Below are 19,026 nucleotides of genomic sequence, written 5' to 3'. Positions count from 1 at the left end.
AATGAAGGCTAGTGTGTAGCTATGCTCGTCACGCTCAAAATGTGTATGAAACTTTGAGGCGCATACTGTGAAGATTCCTGCAAATCCCTCACTGAAACCCTGCCGAAAGTCTCCTTTCAGGTGGCCAGGGGAAAGCAGACTCTTACCTGATCCCAAAGCTGGGGTGGTGTACTGCGGGAGGATCACCTGGGTGGAGGCAAGGCCCAGGGCAGTGAGGAGATTCCGTGGGACGAGGCATACTTTTACCACTGCGCCAGAAGAGGTTATGGTTTATTGTCATTTTAATATCTCTAAACCTCCTATTGATTCTAAGGTAGTAAACCCTAAAGTTGTAACACCAAAAATAATTATGCCAAAAGAAGGAATCTTTTTGGTACCTAAAATTAAATGCCCTGCTCTTTACCAGAAAGACACTAAAAGAAATGGTGGAAATGTTGTCTTCTATAAATCCTTTTCCTCTAACACAGTTACAATGTACAGCCCCTCTGTTAAAATTACATCTACCCTTAAAGATACGAAAGAAGTAGAAAAACCTGACTTTGATCAATTAAACTACATGTCCCAGAATCCTATGGGACTGAGACCAACAAGAGGGCTGAAGAGGCATGTAGCTGTAGTAGTCACGCAATTGAGCCTAAAAGCCGTTGCACAGGTCACATACCTGAAGTTAATTGCTAAACCTGTGAAGAATAAAAGACTTCAGCAGGAGAGGAGAGGAGAGGAGAGGAAGAAGGAGATGGAACAGGAGTTGGAAGGCTGGCAGTAGAAGCAGTAGTAGTAGAGCATGAGGTTGGTAATTCACGAGGAAATTTGACCACAGATAGGACGCTGGAACGTGGAGACAGCAGATTTCACCTGCAAGTTCTGAGAGGGTCCTCCGGTCTCAAACCATGCATTGCCATGGCTGCACTGAGGAAGACGTGTCGAGAGTGTAGCTTTCTCCATGTTAGCCTAATAGCTGTGATTGCAGAGCCCTGACCATGCTGAAGCCCGAGGGCCGTAGCAGAAGGCAAGCCGAGGGACTGAGGAATGAAGGAGACTCCCAATTAACGTGGCCAGACACCTGTGCTGCAGAAGGGTGTGGGTCCCAAGAGTGCCAGAAATAATAGTAGCAGTTGAAAAAGTCGAGAAGCAGCCCGCAACTGCAGTGTTCCTGGAGCCTGTAAGTGAAACTCAGCGTTCAGTATCTCTATAGAAGCCTAGCCGGTAACTGTTACCAGCTTAGAAGTAACTTGCGTAAGGTCTTAAGCAAGTATAAACTGTTTGTCGTTGTGGAAGCTCTTAATAATGGAAATTTATCACGGACACTATTAGTGAGAGTAATGGTGTTCGCTTAAGAAGAAAATCCTGTTAATTCCATTGTCGAACAATATACTGTTGCCAGAGTGGTCATGTGTCTCTCATAAAATGGGAAATGCTTGTTTTAGCCACTCAAAAACCTTAACTTCCACAAATTTTTCAAGAGTATTCAGCATCAACAGAAGGTAACGTGTGACCACCTGTATTTACTTACAGGAGTCGGAAGCCATATCTGTGATACTGAATAATCTGAAAGAGTGATCGTGTGTACCTAACTCTTGTTTTCTTTTTAAGACTGAGCCTTGTAGTTGTTAAAACAAGTCTTGAAATCGTTGCATTGACTAAAAGAACAAGCATTGGCCAAGCCAAGAGGTGACCCCTTTCCATAGTGAAACCAGCCCTATTAAGAACTATCCATCTGGTTTACAAGGTTGTTAAAGGTCCAGTGTCCTCTGATTCAAGTTTGGCATCATTACCTGAAGCTAGAAGAGTGGCAATACAGCTTAATGCTAATTACTGGAACAAATAAGGTGTGAACAAAGCTGAGGAAGGGAGTTTGGTGCTATTAAAGAGAAGCAGATGTACCGAAGTGGCAGTAAGGCAGAAAGGAGAGGCAAAGAAGCTGCCCTTTTCTCTACATATAGGAAAGAGGACTGCCTTGCCTACCTGTGGAGGTCAAAGTGTCTTGTCTATAGATCCCTAAAATTCAGAAATATAAATTTGTATAAGAAGAAGCAGATGTCTTTAAGTGGCAATAAGGCAGATAGACGAGGCAAAGAGGCTGCCATTTTCTTGAAGTATAAGAAAGAAGCCAAGTAATTATTTGCCAATTTGTTTCTTAATTAAATGTCTATTCTTAAGAAAAACACAAGCAGTTGTCTGCCTCGCATTACTCACCCCTTACATTATAAGTGATTTCAATCCGGCACACACCCAAGTCAGGCCCAGCATGTAGTGCACAATTGAAACCTTTATTTATTTTTTATCTATAAGTTCAATATGCTGAACGATAGACCACTCGTATCACACCCTTCTCCTGAGACCCCCCCGTCAAAATATTTATTTATACATTTAAAATGTAATCACAATATCTTTTAATAGATAAACAACAATCACCAATGGGGTGACAGAACACTGAATGCTATCTTTAATACACTATGAATCAAGTAATGAGCACAACAACAAATGCAGCATAGAACAGAATAATTTTGAGTTGGTTTAGAACAGATAGCACCATGGTTAGAGGTTCCCCCTGCAACACCCCTCAACCCATCAATAGACAATGTAAAGAGATGGGAGGAGAGAGCAGGTATTCAGGAATAGCACAAATCAAACAGAATATCAGTCCCACCTTCCTTCTTCAAACACAAGAGAAAAACGGAATAGACTTTTTAGCTGTCAGAATGGCTTTGAAATTGTCTTTGGAATTGACTGAGCAAAAACACCAAATGGTGTCAAAAATACTTAAATTGTCATAAATTCTTATGGGAGCCACTTTGAACAGTTGCAAACAATCAAAAGCAATGATTTAGTCAGAAGAAAACAATAGAAATCTCAAAGTCCAAGTCGGAAATAAATGACAACTATTTCACACGTGTGAAATTTCTCAGAATGTAAATTCGCGGCAAACTTTTCCTTGCGCGATATTCGATATTCGCTGTAACGGGAGATATGGATAACTAAGGATGTTGGGTACAAGTAGGAGTTGAAATTTCGTTTCTGTCATAAAAACTGAGGGAGTTATAGAGGTTTTAGTAAAGGTCGTTTTTGTAATAGGCGCGAGAATGGAAAACACAAATGCGCTTTTGAAAAAGACAGATGGCTTGATTACAATAGATTATGACTATGAAAAAGCGAATGCCACAGATGTATCTTACAGTCACGTGATCAGCGTAACCCGCCTGTTGTGTATACTCTACTTCTTCAGATGAGAAAAGAGTCAGCGCAAAGATAGTTCTAGCAACACTATGGTTCTGAATTAAAAATGGGATGGGTTTGAGATTGGGATAAGACAATGCAAATATACTATGGGTCACAGTTCTTCCGATTAATACTCACAGGATAAGTTATTAAATTGGACCGTCAGTTCTGGTCATGGCTTGGATCTGGTCTAGGAAGAACTGCACATCAGGCACGGAATCGGGTCAGCTAGGCCGGTCACCGGATTTGCACAGGATCAGCCCTTCTAGTCTGTGGATATTTCAGTCAGCTGGATAGCGAGTTCCTCAGGCAAGCCTAGTGGTAGCAAGCCAGAGAATTTCAGGATCTTAGTTCAAAAGGCCTTCTCACACTACAGCGCTCCACTATGTTGCAAGAATAAGTTTGAAGATTTAGGCCTTGCAGAAAGTCAATAGTTCTCTACTGCTTGCAAGAGTCTTGGCATCTGTATCTGGTAGGATGTTAAAGCTGGATGTAGAACCCTGGATCAGAGTGCTTTGCCGGAATCGGGAAAGTGAGTGGATCTGTCAATTCCTATGTGTTGTCAGCTGTCTCTATTTATCCTTTAAAATGACATCACAAAATGGGTGTATGGACTGGCTTAGCTAAGCTTGCCCCTGTGAGCTGGGATTGAATCAGAAATTAATCTCTGCCTTGCATTTGATTGATTGGATCAAGGCCGGATGGTGTCACATTTTATGGTTTGCTTTACAGTTCTCAGGTACCTCCCTTTAGCTACTGGTCTCAAAATCGGATTTTATACTAAATACACATTTCTACATTGGTCACTTTTACACAAATCGCACACAAAGATGCCATATTTTATGTAGTAGCTGTTCATCAAAATCTCACAGCTGTAGGATCTTGTTTCAACTTTCTACAGAATTTTGTCATTTTTGCTATGAACACAATTTCCAAACTTTATGCAAATTTCTACAAATGTGTGTGTTTAACATAGGAATGTGTGTGTAAACTTTCACACGTCTAGGATTCATACATTTCACATAAAACCCCATATATTGCCATTCCTGTCCAGAACATGCTACACGGTTCTGCCGCCTTTTAAAATGTGCAGCCAAAATTTAGACTAACAGATATGTCCTTGGTATATTTTTCACCATTTTGAAGCACAAGTTATGAGTTTTTAAATGTTGTTCTTTGTTCATGCTTAACAGCAAATGGTACGCCCCTTTTTCTCTCCCTTTAGTCCAGGAGCACCCCCCTCCTGATTTGTTCCTTCCAGGAGCCATTTACGACCCTCTCACACCTCCATTTCCTGGGCTGACGGTCCTGCTATTGTTCATTCTCTTTCTATAGACAAAAGTCTGGGCGAACCCACAATTAGAACCTCCCAGTGAGTTTCTGCTGAGAGGAAGGCCTTCCTCTTGGGAGAAACCTGTTTGGTTGAGCTGTAACCCTTTGGAAGTGGACAATCTAATTTATTCTTAATTAAAATCAAGGAAAAACCAAACTTGTTGCATCAAACATAAATACATTACTTTCTTAGCTTTAACTCTGTGGGATAAAAAGCAACTGAGATCTGTATTCTTTTTAGCCACAATCCTTTTTATGTTTGCTGATCCGGCAGACTTTTTAGTTTAGATCACTTTAAAGTTTCATCAGTAACTCATCTGACAGCTGTCATTCAGGTAGCCCAGGGTACTGCACCCATATTCTGACAGGGGCTGTCAGTTTACAGACAATCCGGTTTTTCTGAAGAAATGTTTTGCTCTTCACATTAGGACTTTGTATGTTCGCAATGCTTCATAAGATTACATGGATGTTAGAGCCCAGCAAGATTTTGGATGTTGAGAAGTGTTGTGTTATAGGCATTTTGGAGTTTTAAGCACCATAGCAAATGTCATTTGTAGGCACATTTTGGAGTTTTATTTACAAAGCGCTTCTTCTCTCTCTGCACTCTGTTTGCTGGTCATGGAGCCCACTGGCACATTTTCTGCAGTGTGTGGTCTATTCCACCACACATACACCATGGGGGTTTGGTTGTGCATCCCTCTCTTTGTGTGCTGAAGGACGCGTTTTTGTAGGTTTTTGGCATGCACAACAGTTTTGCCGCCATTGTTGCAGTTTCTTGCGCCATAAGTATTAGAGTGATACCGCATAGCACAGCAAAGTGGGTCAATACATCCCGGCCGTCAAGGGGAAGTCGGGAGATTGGGATGTTCTTTTTCTGTCCATGTGGAGAATTTCAGTCGCTTCTTCCATCCGTGATTGAAGCGACAAGCTCTCCTCGCCGGGTCTGGTCAGGAGTATTGCTGGTTCTGGTTGGAAGTATTGCTGGTTCTGGTTGGGAGCATGGAGCAGTGCTCCAGGTCCCTTGGGTCTTTCATCCCAGTCCCCGAGTGGTCCTCCTTGGTGATTCTTGGGATGATTCTTAGTCCAGATGCTAGAAAATAGAACATAGCATGGTTATGGAAATGTTCCCACTACTGTGTCCACACGTCATCTGGGAATGTCAGCAGTGGAAAAGACACTTGCATTGGTTACTATTGGCATTATTCCCCATCCATGTTCACTACTGGTATTAACACTCTTCTCGCACATACATGGTGAACATTTAGTAATTCTTTTATGTCCCTGGATTTTCCCCTTCCGGGTTTCCGGTTGGCTCCTCTATTTGCCGCAAAGTATGCCTGGGATGGCAACTCTTCAGCTGGTTTATGTGGACCCACTTGTCTTCCCCTTCTGTCAAACTGCCCTTGGGGATGCAGATTCTGTAGGCGACTGGTGAGATTATGTCCACAATTTCAAAAGAGCCCCGCCAAGTTGGAAGGAATGTGCGCTCTTTGGCTTGGTTCCTTTGGAAATTGTACAAGTAGACCCGGTCTCCTACTTGATATTCTTTCTTAGTTGTCTTAAGATCATAGTGGGTCTTCATACTGTCTGCAGATCTTTCTAGATTCTGCTGAGCCTATGCCTATGTAAAAGCATGTTAAAGGTGCTTCTCAGATTCTCAACTTACTCATGAGTTGTGGAGGCATTTATCAAGGTCTGCTCTTGGGTTCTGTAGAGCAGATGCTGGGGTAGCAGCATCCTTCGTCCAGTCATCAGCTCAAATGGAGACATTTTTGTTGCAGAAGAAGGGGTAGATCTGATGGCCATCAGGACAAGGGGTAATCGAATGGCCCAACTTGGCCCAGAATCTGCCACAAACTTTTTTAATATGCTCATAATAGTTTTATTGTACCTCTCAACTCCACCACTAGAGGGGCAATGTGTAGTTTCCTTTGGACCCCAAGTATCTCCCACATCTTAGTCATCACTTTGCTAGTGAAGTGGCTTCCTCGGTCTGACTCAATCCTTTCGTGTAGTCCAAAACGCGAGAAGATGTGATTATTCATCAGGGCAGCTGCTGTTTCTGCCTTGCAATTTGGGGCCGGGAGGCATTCCACCCAGTTAGTAAACAAGCATGTTACGGTCAACATGTACTTGGTCCCCCTAGAGGAGTGAATCACCGGCCCAATAAAATTGACTTGCAGATCTGACCAAGTTAGTGTCATCCCACTCTTTTGGAGGGGAGCACGGTGTGTGAGTGATGTTGGCTGAAATTGTGCACACACAAGACACCCTTTCAAGTATTGGTCGAGGTCCTGCCCCATTTGTGGCTAGTATGCAACCTCTCGTAAGATTTCTAATGTCGTATGAAACCCCTGATGACCGGCTGTAGCCGCATCATGGGCGTGACTTAGCATCAGGCTTCGGAATGAGGTAGGGACCACCGACTGGTCATGGCCAGATATGGATCTCCTCACCAGCAAACCATCTTGGATTCGGAAAATGTTTGGACATTTCGTCAACACTCTGAGGTACTCTTTGCCAATGTATTTGGTATCCGTCAGGGGAAAGTTCTCAGGGTCCTCAATGTGTTGATAAAACTTACCAATTATTGGATCCCCTTTTTGAGCCATAATCATATCAGCATCTGGGGTCTCCTTACTCCATTGTGCAGTTGAGAGTTAATTGTGAGCATTTGTCTGGGACCTAGTGATAGCAGTGACGTGGATTTCCCTCCAACAGGGACGCAATCTCATGTAGATCCCCTTGGATGGCTCTGGTTTTGGCCAGCTGATCTGCTAGGTCATTTCCAGTTTTGTCTGGTCCCTCTACTTTAGAATGGCCCTTAATCTTTTTCCAGTAGATGGTCATCCCATTCGAGGTGACCAGATCATCAATATTTTGTATTAACTTTCCGTGTTTTAGTGGTTTATTATTAGCACATAACATGCCTCTGGTTTTCCAATTAACCAGGTGCTCCACGAACCCGTTCCATACATAATCTGAATCAGTGATTATGAGCAGTTCATGGAGTTGGTGTTGGACAGCACTGAGGATGGCTTGATGCACAGCCATCAGCTCTGCCACTTGACTACTTCGGGGACCGATTTTGTACCCAGCAGCGGGTTCTGGGGTGTCATTCACCCATGCATTCCCTATTCCGGCCACAAGTTATTTTTCCCCGTTGTTGTCAACATGGTAGCAGCACCCATCCACATAGACCGTGGGAATTCCATCACACTTGTCTTCTCCATAGATTTTGTGTGGGGAATTAAGGTATGCCTCCATGTTGTCCTTGATTTTAAGACCTTCGTCCTCGAGACAGTTTTCTCTGGCACAATCATGCAAGTCAGCCAGACCTTGCGCGAGGGTACTCTTCTTGTTTTGGCCATATCTGACCTCTACAGGAAAGCCATTGACAGAATAGAGGAAGTCATTTGGGAATTACTCACATTTCCGGCCCAGATTCTGTCACTTTGGAGATATTGCAGAGGCTGGTGTGGATTCTCCACTATGATGTGTTCCCCTGGATAAACGTGTGATAATTCTTCAATGCACACACCGTTGCTAGGAGTGCCTTCTCACAATCGTTGAATTTTTCCTCCACAGAGGATAAAGTCTTACTCGCATAGGAGATCACTTTATTGACATTGTCATGCTTTTGATATAATACTGCAGTCAAGCATGTATTTGAGAACCCTATCTCCAAGAACAACTCCTTGTTTTTGACAGGGTAAGCTAGGCAAGGCGCTTGTGAGAGGCTTCTTTTGAGGTGTCTTACTGCCTCGGCTTGTTCTGGACCCTACTTCCACTTGACCCCCCCCTTCACCAGATGGATCAGGGGTCTTGTGATCTCTGTGTAATCCTCAATGAACTTTCTGCTGTAATTTATTTATTTTAAAATGTTTTTATTGGCATTTCCAGTAACATTGAAGGAAACAACTTGTAAACAATATTTATGGGTAGAAGGAAGGGGAGGGGAAACAAAAGAAGAGGGGGGGAGGGAAGGAGAGGGAAATACATGGGAAATAACATAACTTCAAACAAACAACGAAGGTCGTCACAGTCTCATGTCTGCTTTTAGAGTCGGTTTGGTGATAGGGCGTAGCAAGTGTGTGGTCTGCCTCAGGAGGGTGTCAAATTTCCTTGGTGGGGCAGTCCGGGCTGTCTCGGGGTTTAGTTCTGCTTACATATCTTATTATTATTTTACGTATTATTACATATGGTTATGTTGAAGACTGTGGGACCTTTCAACCGTAAACAATATAAACCAAACATGTCCAAGTGGACCAACTGCACCCAGCAGGTATGCAGAGTCTGCGTTGCTCGGGTGACCCCACTCGGCCAGGGCCTTTCCAGGTCATCTTGAGCGGGTGTAATGCATCAGCCCTGTGCTGTCGCAAGTCTGTTTGCGGGTGGGGTGCTTTAGGTCGGTTTCGTGGGTCGACTTCCTCCTGCCGTTTATGTACGATCCATGGCTCAGTCAAAGTCATCAGTTTGCAATTGGGTGTTCCTGTCTCGTGGGTTTCGATGCGCGGATCACGATGCCTTTTCCTCGCCGTCCGCCAGGTTATTGTGCTCTAGCCACATGGTAGCTGCCGCCGGCGATTCCAGGAAGATTGCTCTACCTTTATATATAATCTTGAGCCTCGCGGGGTACATTAACATATATTTAATGTTTAGCTGATGTAGGCTGGCCTTGATTGGGACGAAGGAGTTCCTTGCTCTTTGTACTAGGGGTGTATAGTCCGGTTAAATGGCAATCTTGGCGTTGCCTCTTTCGATCTCCCCTCCTTCGCTTGAGAAGCGCAAGATGACTTCCCTATCTTGGAAGATCAGGATTCTGGCTATCATTGGGCGTGGGTGGGATCCCGGCGGTGGTTTCTTCTGTAGGGACCTGTGTGCCCGCGTTACCGCAAAGCCCTGTGAGAGGCGGGCCACCCCAATTTCCTGTTGTATGAGAGTTTCTATGAAGTTGGTGGGGTTGGGTCCCTCGATTCCTTCGGGAATTCCAAGCAGGCGTACGTTATTGCGTCTAGAGCATCCTTCGGCATCTTCGGCACATCCTGGCTGAATCTCTCATGCGGCTGCCGGAGCGGCTGCATCTTACTTCCCCCCCCCCCCCCTGCATTCTACGTGCTGCCTGCTCGCACGTGTCGGACTCTGGTGCTAAGGTAAAACCCACTCTATTGGGCTCCCACGAGAGGCGCGCATCGGCGCATCAACATGGATGAACATTTTAATATCTTTGCTTGTTTAGCACATCATCCGCATGAATGTACTGACATTTTGGAGCCTCAATACCGTTCCGTTGTGTGCCACCTTGCATTGCACCATGCCTTTTCGTTTGTAAAATCGCCATTCAAAGATGGCCGTTTCACTGTGCCTGCACCGGAGTGCTGAGCACACTGCTGCGGGGGGTACGGGATTGGCTATGGGCGCCTACATCTTGCCCAATGAGAAGGCCGGCAGGCTTGGCCGGCCCTCCTCACAAGGCCCACTCCTGGCCCTCTCTTGGCGCACTTTCCTCCATCCTGGCTGAATCTCTCATGCGGCTGCCGGAGCGGCTGCATCTTTCTTCCCCCCCCCTGCATTCTACGTGCTGCCTGCTCGCACGTGTCGGACTCTGGTGCTAAGGTAAGCCCCCACTCTATTGGGCTCCCACGAGAGGCGCGCATCGGCGCATCAACATGGATGAACATTTTAATATCTTTGCTTGTTTAGCACATCATCCGCATGAATGTACTGACATTTTGGAGCCTCAATACCGCTCCGTTGTGTGCCACCTTGCATTGCACCATGCCTTTTCGTTTGTAAAATCGCCATTCAAAGATGGCCGTTTCACTGTGCCTGCACCGGAGTGCTGAGCACACTGCTGCTGGGGGTACGGGATTGGCTATGGGTGCCTACATCTTGCCCAATGGGAAGGCCGGCAGGCTTGGCCGGCCCTCCTCCCAAGGCCCACTCCTAAGGCCCTGTCTACCGCTGTCCACCGCGGTACGCCGGATCGCCGGCCCCTCCGTGCGTGAGTGTCTGTGTGCCCCTCCTGCCCCCCCGTGAGTATCTGTGTGCCTCCCTGCCCCCCCGTGAGTATCTGTGTGCCTCCCTGCCCCCCCGTGAGTATCTGTGTGCCTCCCTGCCCCCCCGTGAGTATCTGTGTGCCTCCCTGCCCCCCGTGAGTATCTGTGTGCCTCCCTGCCCCCGTGAGTATCTGTGTGCCCCCCTGCCCCCCGTGAGTATCTGTGTGCCCCCCCTGCCCCCTGTGAGTATCTGTGTGCCCCCCCTGCCCCCTGTGAGTATCTGTGTGCCCCCTTCCCCCCGTGAGTATCTGTGTGCCCCCCTGCCCCCCGTGACTATCTGTGTGCCCCGTGAGAATCTGTGTGCCCCCCCGCCCCCCGTGAGTATCTGTGTGCGCCCCTGCCCCCCGTGAGTATCTGTGTGCCCCCCTGCCCCCCGTGAGTATCTGTGTGCCCCCCTGCCCCCCATGAGTATCTGTGTGCCCCCCCTGCACCCTCTGCCCCCTGTGAGTATCTATGTTCCTCACCTGCCCCCCGTGAGTATCTGTCTGCCCCCCTGCCCCCTGTGAGTATCTGTGTGCCCCCCCTGCCCCCTGAGTATCTGTGTGCCCACACCCTGCTTGCCCCCCCTCTTGCTCTGCGCTCCACCCCCTCCTCATTTCCATCCTCTTCAACTTCCCTCCTACTCCCCCCTCCTTTTCTCCCCCCTCTTAGACTTCCGCCTCCTAGCACTTACTCCTATCATCTGTTCCGTGACTCTTGATAGCAGCTTGTCTGTCCCCCCCTTTTTGTTCTCCCCCTCCCCTACTTTTCAATTTGTCACTGACTTTTTGATCAGTAGCGTGTCTTGTTCTCCTTCCCCCCTCCGTCCACTTGCCCCCCCCTCCCACCCCGCCTCTTGTTACCACCTGCACTGCGTAAATTGTCATCAGACTTAGTAATGTTACTGCTTGCTCTGTTTTCCTTCCTTTCCATCACCTCTTGCCTTACTTGTTCTATGCACTTGCACTATCAGAAATGTCGACAGGCCTATTATGATAGTTATTTTCACATTCTGTATTGTTTCAAGGACTTTTGCTGAATGTAACTGTATTTTTCTTATGTCCCCTCCCTCCTTGAAGCGCTTTGAAACACATTGTGTATAGGCGCTATATAAATAAACTATCATATCATATCATACTCTCTTCAAGGAACTTATTGCGCTTCTTGAGTTCTTGGACTCTGCTTTGTAGGTCTTTGAGGGTCTCGGTTGATTCTTTTTGTGCTGACTCTGTGGTAGACACGCGGTCTGTGAGGTTGCGTAGATCTTGACGCAACAACATCCCATCTGCCTTCACCTCCCCGATTTTAGTCTCTATGAAGGAGCGTAGCCCGTTGATGGCCTCTAGTATCTGGTTATCTTTATCACTCTCTTCAAGCGTTGCGGCTCCGGGGCTGAGGGCCTTGGCCTGTTGGTCTGAGTCTTTAGACTTGCCTGTCGAGAATGACTCCATGATGGTGTTTTTCGTTTTGCCCTGGGTGTTTGGCATGGTCCGCTGTAATGAGCAGGCCTGTCTGCTGGGTAGAGCAATGCTGCGCACCTCTTGATGTCCCGTTGAAGATCCGGTTTCCGAGCGTGGGTTGCAGGTGGCCTCTCCAGAGCAAGTCCTTGTCTACGCCTGGGGGTAATCACAGAAAGGATGTTGGGTGCAGCATGGGAAATGGCCGGCGGGAAGGGGCGGTCGCTGGTCGGAAGTCCTTAATTGCAGCGTAGTACCGCCCTCTCTCCTGCAAGGCCCCAACTGCAGCGTCTTTGTTGCAGGTCCCTCTACCACCTGGGGCCTTATGTGATTTTATGCAGGTGTTATCGCTAACTGGGCTAATTCGGGGCACCCCCAAGGTCGCTTCTAAAAGCTGGTGGTCCGGGTTTTCAGGGGCAGCTCTGTTCTCCAGTCCGATAGCTTCTTCGGGAGCAGGGATTGTGTGCGCCCCTGGGTTAGGCACAAAGCTGTGGTGGGAGATTCCAGCCCTCCAATGTCCTTTTGTGGCTCTTGTGTGGCGGGAGAGGTTGGGTATCAAGTCCCCCCTGGTAGGTGGGGGCCTCTTTACATGACCTGTTCATGTGGTACCTCTGCAGACCTGGGGCACCTCTAGGGTCGTCCGCGGCTACCCTGTTTCTGTTGGACCCCCGCAGGCATGGGGCACATGTGCCTTTGTATAGGTAGGCAGCTCACAGAGGAGGTCCTGTGGCCGTGGTGGACCCTGGAGTGCTGGGGGCTGTTTTGCTGGTTCGGGGTTGGGCTCCTCTCCCCTATACATGCGCCCAGGGGGCAGAAAAGTGCCTGCGGGGGATTAAGGACTCCTTTCCCGTTTTTGTGGAGTGGACCTTATACTGGAGCCAGGCTCACCAGCTCTGCGGGACCGTCAGCCTTCTGGTCCGTGCTGTATGGGCGGGCCGTGTGCCGGCCCCTGCCGTCGAAGCCCGCAGGTAAGTATGATGGCTCAGTGGTAGTCTAGGCAGCCCGCAGGCCCAACAGCACTGCGAGGTCGCCCGCCCCTTGTACCGAGCCGTGCAGGCGGGCCGTGCGGCAGCCTCTGCTGTCGGGGCCCACCAGTTTGGTGTGAAGGCTCAGTGGGGGTCCAGGTCGCCGCGGCTCAATGATGCTCCGCAGCCAGGACCAGAGCACCGCGGACCGACTGTTCCGCCGAGGAAGGATGTTGCCCGGCGGCGAAGGTTCCCAGCTGGCAAGTCTCGATCTCCACGGAGCCGCCAGGAGGCTCAGTGCCCCTCTCCTTGTGGCGCACTCGGTCCGTATGGGGGCCTGTGACAGCCAGGGTCTCCGGGCCCCCTCTCACTTCACCTGCCTTATCCGGCGGTGCGCTCCAGACTGCGGGCCCCCCGTGGGTGTCTCGATGTGGTGGCGAGGATGCCAGTGCCGGGGCACCGTCAGGGCTGTGAATGTTGGTGGCGCCACACGCCCCGAAGCCGCGGATGCTGCCTCTCACTGTGCGTGGCCACTCCTCGTCCCAGGGCTTAGGACGCAGTCACGGCCGCCATCTTTGGACTCAGGGGCTGAGGCGCGGGGGTGCATTTTCTGGTCGTCGGCTCCGTTTCTCGCCGAGATCACCGTCCGGAGATGCAGGATCGGTTGTGGCAGCTGGATGTATAATTATCTGCGTCGATAGATTAGACTGCCTATTTTCTTAAGGATCTGCAACAGGATCAGGGCAGGAGCTGGAGAGAAACACGTCCTCAATCCATGGACCTAGGCCCAACTTTCTGCTGTAATTAGTCAGTCCAAGGAGGCTCCTTAGTTCCCGCAGAGTTGTGGGGTCTTCTATTTTCTGGAGTGCTTCTACTTTCTTTTCCTGGGGACAGAGACCCTCAGGAGTTATCTCATGCCCCAAGAAATTGACACGGGTCCTGCACCACTGTGCCTTTTGGAAAGAGAGTTTTGTTCCGGCAGCCCTCAACTGTGTCAGAATGTAACGGATCTCTGCTATGTATTCCTCCACAGTTGAGCTTTTGATTTGAACATCATCTACATAGGCCAGGTTGCCCCTTTCACCCAAGTCGGGCATGGCCTTATGCAGAAAGATGTTAAATTAATTGCTGGAGTTGCTGTATCCGAAGGGAGTCCCGGTCCAAGTGTACTGTTGCCCCCGAAGGTAAAGGCCGCCTTGTATTGGTCCTCCCTACTGACAGGTACAGTCCAGTACCCATTGGTCAGGTCAGTGGCAGTGTATACCTTTGACCCCTGGATTTGAGCCAGCCCTTGGTCAATGTATAGAAGAGGCCATCGGGAAGTATCGACCGGTTTATTGGGCTCCCTTAGGTCAGCACAGAGTCTCCACTGGCCGTTTGGTTTCAAAATCCTCAGAACCAGATTATTGAAGGTCCTGTGGAGTGGACGAATTATCCCACGGGACTATTATTTCAGTAAGGGACTCCATTGATGCGAGAGGCAAGCGATATTACCTCACAAACACTGGAGTCATGCCAGGCTCTGTGGGAATTGTTGTTGTGTGGATGTTGGTGCAACCACAGTCATATGAGTCCACTGCAAAGAGATCTTGAAAATCTAAGAAAACTTGTTTCAATTTTTGCTTTTGCTCCAGAGTCTCACAGGCATCGGCTAGGTTGACTCTCTTCAACCATCTGCCTGAAGCCCAGAAAGACTTCTGGTTTGGCTATCTCAGCGGCCTTCTCCAGCTGGGTGGAGAAGTCCCTGGTCAAAGTACTGACTTGGACTGATGGCTTCAGGTGGGGAAGGCAGTCTTGGTGGACATGAAAGATCACCTCATCCATCCTGAAGTCACAGGTCACATCTTCCTTACCATAAGGGCAGGAAGAGTACACCAGGAAATTCCCCCCATGCCGGGTGAAGATCCTGTCTGGTGTTGTGTCATTGCCACTATCACTGTCAAAACAGTCATTGGGGATTGGTCCTATCAGTTTGTTACCTAAATCTATGGAAAAATGTCGGTCATCAACTGCCATTCCAATAATGGTGCCTGCGCCCAGAGTGATACTCTTTAGGTCGCTGTTATCCACCTCTATTGGAATGGTGTTGTGTTCTGTATTGACTAGGGGTGTTGGGTTTAACCCCAACCCTTGCTGTAAAAAATGGGCATTGAGGTGAACATAGGCGTCAGGATTTTTCAGTTTCTGTCTTTTTTTAATTTTTACTTTAAGTGGGAATAGTCGGGTCCGTTCTGGGATGGTGACTTCATTTCCAATCTGAATTTCAACTGCATATGGCAGCAGTTGAGCTGACTGAAATGCTTTCTCTGGATCATCAAAGTCCATGGGATTACCCGCTAATCGGGACCAGGCCTTGAAGTTTATTAGGTCCAAACTAATGGCAAAGCGATTGAGAATGTCACTGCCTAAATAAAATGCAGCAGGGACATCTTGCACGACCCAATTATGGACTATGCTCTTGTTGCCTATGGAAATTTTGAGCATGCACCTGCTAGGCAGGAGATGTTTGGAATTGGGTGTTTCCAGGTCCATTTCCCATTTGTCTATCAATTTAAATGTGGGAATGGCTGGATCTTTACGGAACATGGCTTCGCTGATGAAGCTCTTACCGTTGTTCATGCACACTCGGGCGAGAACAGAGCCCTTCTCCTCATTTAACTGAATAGGGATGAACAACTGCTCTTCATTTTTCTGAATATCAGCCAAGCTTTGAGCTGGTTTCTCATCATTTTAGACTATAGGAGTGGGATTTTCTGATTGTGAATTTGTATATAATTTCAGAGTATTCCCTTCCAGTGTGGAATGCCACCTTAGACTGGAAGGAAGGTTGATTTTCAGAAATAGAGAGGACTTCCCATCACCAGTTTGTTGTCCTACTGTAATTACTGTCACGTCAGGGATTTCATTGTTTTGGAAGTGGAATTCAATTTGGTCAGGTTTTTGTTCAACCATGTGGCATGTGCAATTTAAACTAACATGGTTGACACTATGTTTTAATTTTATTGGTCGGTTAGTCTGGGTCCAGAGGACCTTGTTTACACAATCTATGAGGGGAGACAGTCTACGTAGGATGTCATTCCCTAGTAAACATAATATCTAAATCTGCAGTCCCCTCGACAGGAATTACCTTCCCATCGAAGTTCTGAAGTTGTCCAGGAAGAGGGGTGAGAGGGATTTGGTATTTCTCGCCCCTTCCCGAATTCAGCTGATCAAAGGCCCTTTTTGACAGAAGGGTGGCTTGGGACCCAGTGTCCACCAGTGCCAAAAATGTACATTGCCCCTGTATTTGGACCAGGGCATAAAACGTCCCTCCTTCTCCTCAAGGGGGCAAAGATAATGCACATTTTTGGCCAATTGGTGGGTTAATTCTTTGCTTTCGATTCTGACAGAGGGGTGATTTGGGCAGGATTTTGTTTGGGATCTTGGGAACCTGTAAGAAAAAGGTGACAGTTGGAGATGGGGGGGAGTTTTGGGCTCCTCTAGTTCTGAGTCTGGGCTGCCCCCCCTTTTTGGAGGCAGTCACCAGAATTGGTTTGAACAAGGTGATTTTCTTGCTGGTCGTTCTGGGGTTCAATGTTGGGCAGTTTTAACTCGGTCCCCACATCTACCCAGTCTTGATCAGGATTTCTTGGGACCCATTTTTCTTTGGGAGGAGTTCCCCCATCCCTGAAGGAGAAGATCCTTTTCCCAGAATCCTCTGAGGACCCCTCTCCTTCAAATTGGAAGATTCCAACCTCCTCCACAAAATGGGCCTTTTTAGGCTCTTTATTTCTCCGACCCGCCCTCTGTTCCTTAGGTTGCAGATTTTCGGGGGCAGGAGATTTTGGTTCCGGTTCCTGGGTTTCCAGGGGCTTTTCACAAGTGGGCAAGGAAGCTCCCTCTACGGCTTTACACCCCGCTCCCTCTACGGCTTTACACCCCGCTCCCCCCCTGTGCCTCCTTCCTGGGAACCGGTGGGTTGTCGGGTTCTCTCCCCGTCATTGCTCTGGAGCACCAGACTCTTGATTTGAGGAGTTCTGAGTCGCCATGCTCATCTGAGGGTTCTGTTGAGCACTCAGCATGCAACCCAGATGCTGTGCCAAGTTCTGGACCTGCCGCTCCAGTTGGGACACCCGCTCTGGCAGGTACGGGGTCCTCTGGTCTACCCTTGGTTGATCATGGGAAGGGTAACTGTCGCTTCTTCCATAATACCCTTGGTTGGGATCGTTTTGGTACCCCTCCACCCCTGGCCTCCCTTCTCCCAGATTGGGCTGTCTGCGCCCAGGAAAGTGGGGAAAGAAAGAAGGGTTGTTTTGGGGGTTGGTGTTCGGCAGGTACCGTGGAAAGAAACTCAACCCGGCATTTGGGGGATTACTGCCCTCCTGGGGAAATTGAGGAGGGAGGTTTCCTGGGTTTGGCGTCTGCCTGGTTGGATCCCCCCCCTGGGCTGGGGGAGTCCACACATAGCCCAGGATGGGTCTGTTGCCCTTGTACCCGTAACAGGGGCTGATGTAGTCAGGAGAGTTAGGGGTCCCATTTGTAGGGTTACCTCCTTGACTCTGTGTGGGATTGGCCTTGAAGGCCTTCTGGGTCTTTGATTTGTGGGATTTTGTGCAGGAATGTTTTTAGGCCCCCCCATCTCCAGATCTAAAATCGGGGCAACCTTCACCTCCGCCACCTTAGCAGCAACAGGGGTGTTGGTTGGTTTTGGGCTTTTATTGGCACTTTTATTTTCTACTGGCTTCTGCACTTCGTAGATGTGAGTTACTTGTTCAATGACCCAGTCTAGTGATCTTTTCTCATGAAAGTCCCGCACCAGCTGGGTCATAATGTATTTAGGGAGGGTGTGAAAGAAGGTATTGATTAATTCCCTACTGACAGTGCGCACCCTCCTGGTGGTCTGCGCAAAGGCATGTTTCAGCTCTTGGACAAATTCTTGTTGAGCCTGGTCTTCCCCACATTGCAGATTGTAGGCCGCCTTGCGGGCCTCTTGAGGGGTTTCTGTGTATTGAGAAGTGCTTTAAAATGGGCGCCCTATAGGTGGCCCATCTTGAATGGTTCTGATCCTCCAGCCCCGGAAAGAAGCTGGAGTATTCAGGTGAAAATGTCAACTTGATATACTGAATACAGCTTTGGCTGTCCTTCAGGTGGAAAGTCTCCATCATTTGCTCAAACAATTTGAGGTGCTCCCACACTGAATATTTGGCATTTTTATGGTAGTGCTTTATGACGCTCCTAATAGCCTTGATTTGCTTCAGGGGATCTTTCAAAAGAGCTCTCTTAATTTTGTTGGCCTTTTAGTTTTGGTCACCCTTGTCCACTCATCCTCTGACTCAGAGGCACTGCTACTAAAGGTTGCTGTCTGATCCACTAGGCTCTCCCTTATTCTGTGGGCTTGGGAATGGCTGGCAGAATGTGGGGGCCTAGTCTCTTGAAACCTGTGGCGCTCAGAAGAGTCTTCTGACTCTCCCGTGCTCCCAGGATTGGCTGAGTACCTCCCTGCCCCCCACTGTCCTAGCTGGGAAGAGGTTTTTAAAATGCTCTTTGTGGGCCATGTCTCATGGAATTCCCCACCAAATTTTACTGACTGATCTCTTGGTAGGTGATCCAGTTCTCTGATTCTCCCCTCACTGGAGTCTCCCTGATCAGAGAGGCTGGCCCTCATATTTGGGAACCTGAACATAGATGCCCACCCATCCATTTCTGGGAGGCGCTTATCTGTCAGTCCCATATCTCCCATTGTATTGAAGTCTACCATCCCCGTGGCCCTTGGTTCATGTGAGCAAGTGGACATGAGGGTGGCAGAGTCCATGGAACCGAAGGGATTGAAGTCCTTGATGCCGGGGGTCCTGAGGTTATGCTCAGGGGTTTCTCTTTCCCATCTTACCTCATCTCTTTCAGCCTCTATTCCCTGATGACATGCCAAACTCTGACCCTTTTTTTCCCTCTTCCTCTATTAAGGCCTTACAGGTCTCTATGATTTGTTCTTGCATGGCTATCTGTTTGTGGAGCCTGTCATTTTTTTCACAGACAGCC

This window comes from Ambystoma mexicanum, chromosome 7q, assembly GCF_040938575.1.
Source record: "Ambystoma mexicanum isolate Mex_15411 chromosome 7q, UKY_AmexF1_1, whole genome shotgun sequence".
Taxonomy (NCBI): domain Eukaryota; kingdom Metazoa; phylum Chordata; class Amphibia; order Caudata; family Ambystomatidae; genus Ambystoma; species Ambystoma mexicanum.
The sequence above is the reverse complement of the archived record's forward strand: the minus strand, read 5'-3'. Positions refer to the sequence as shown.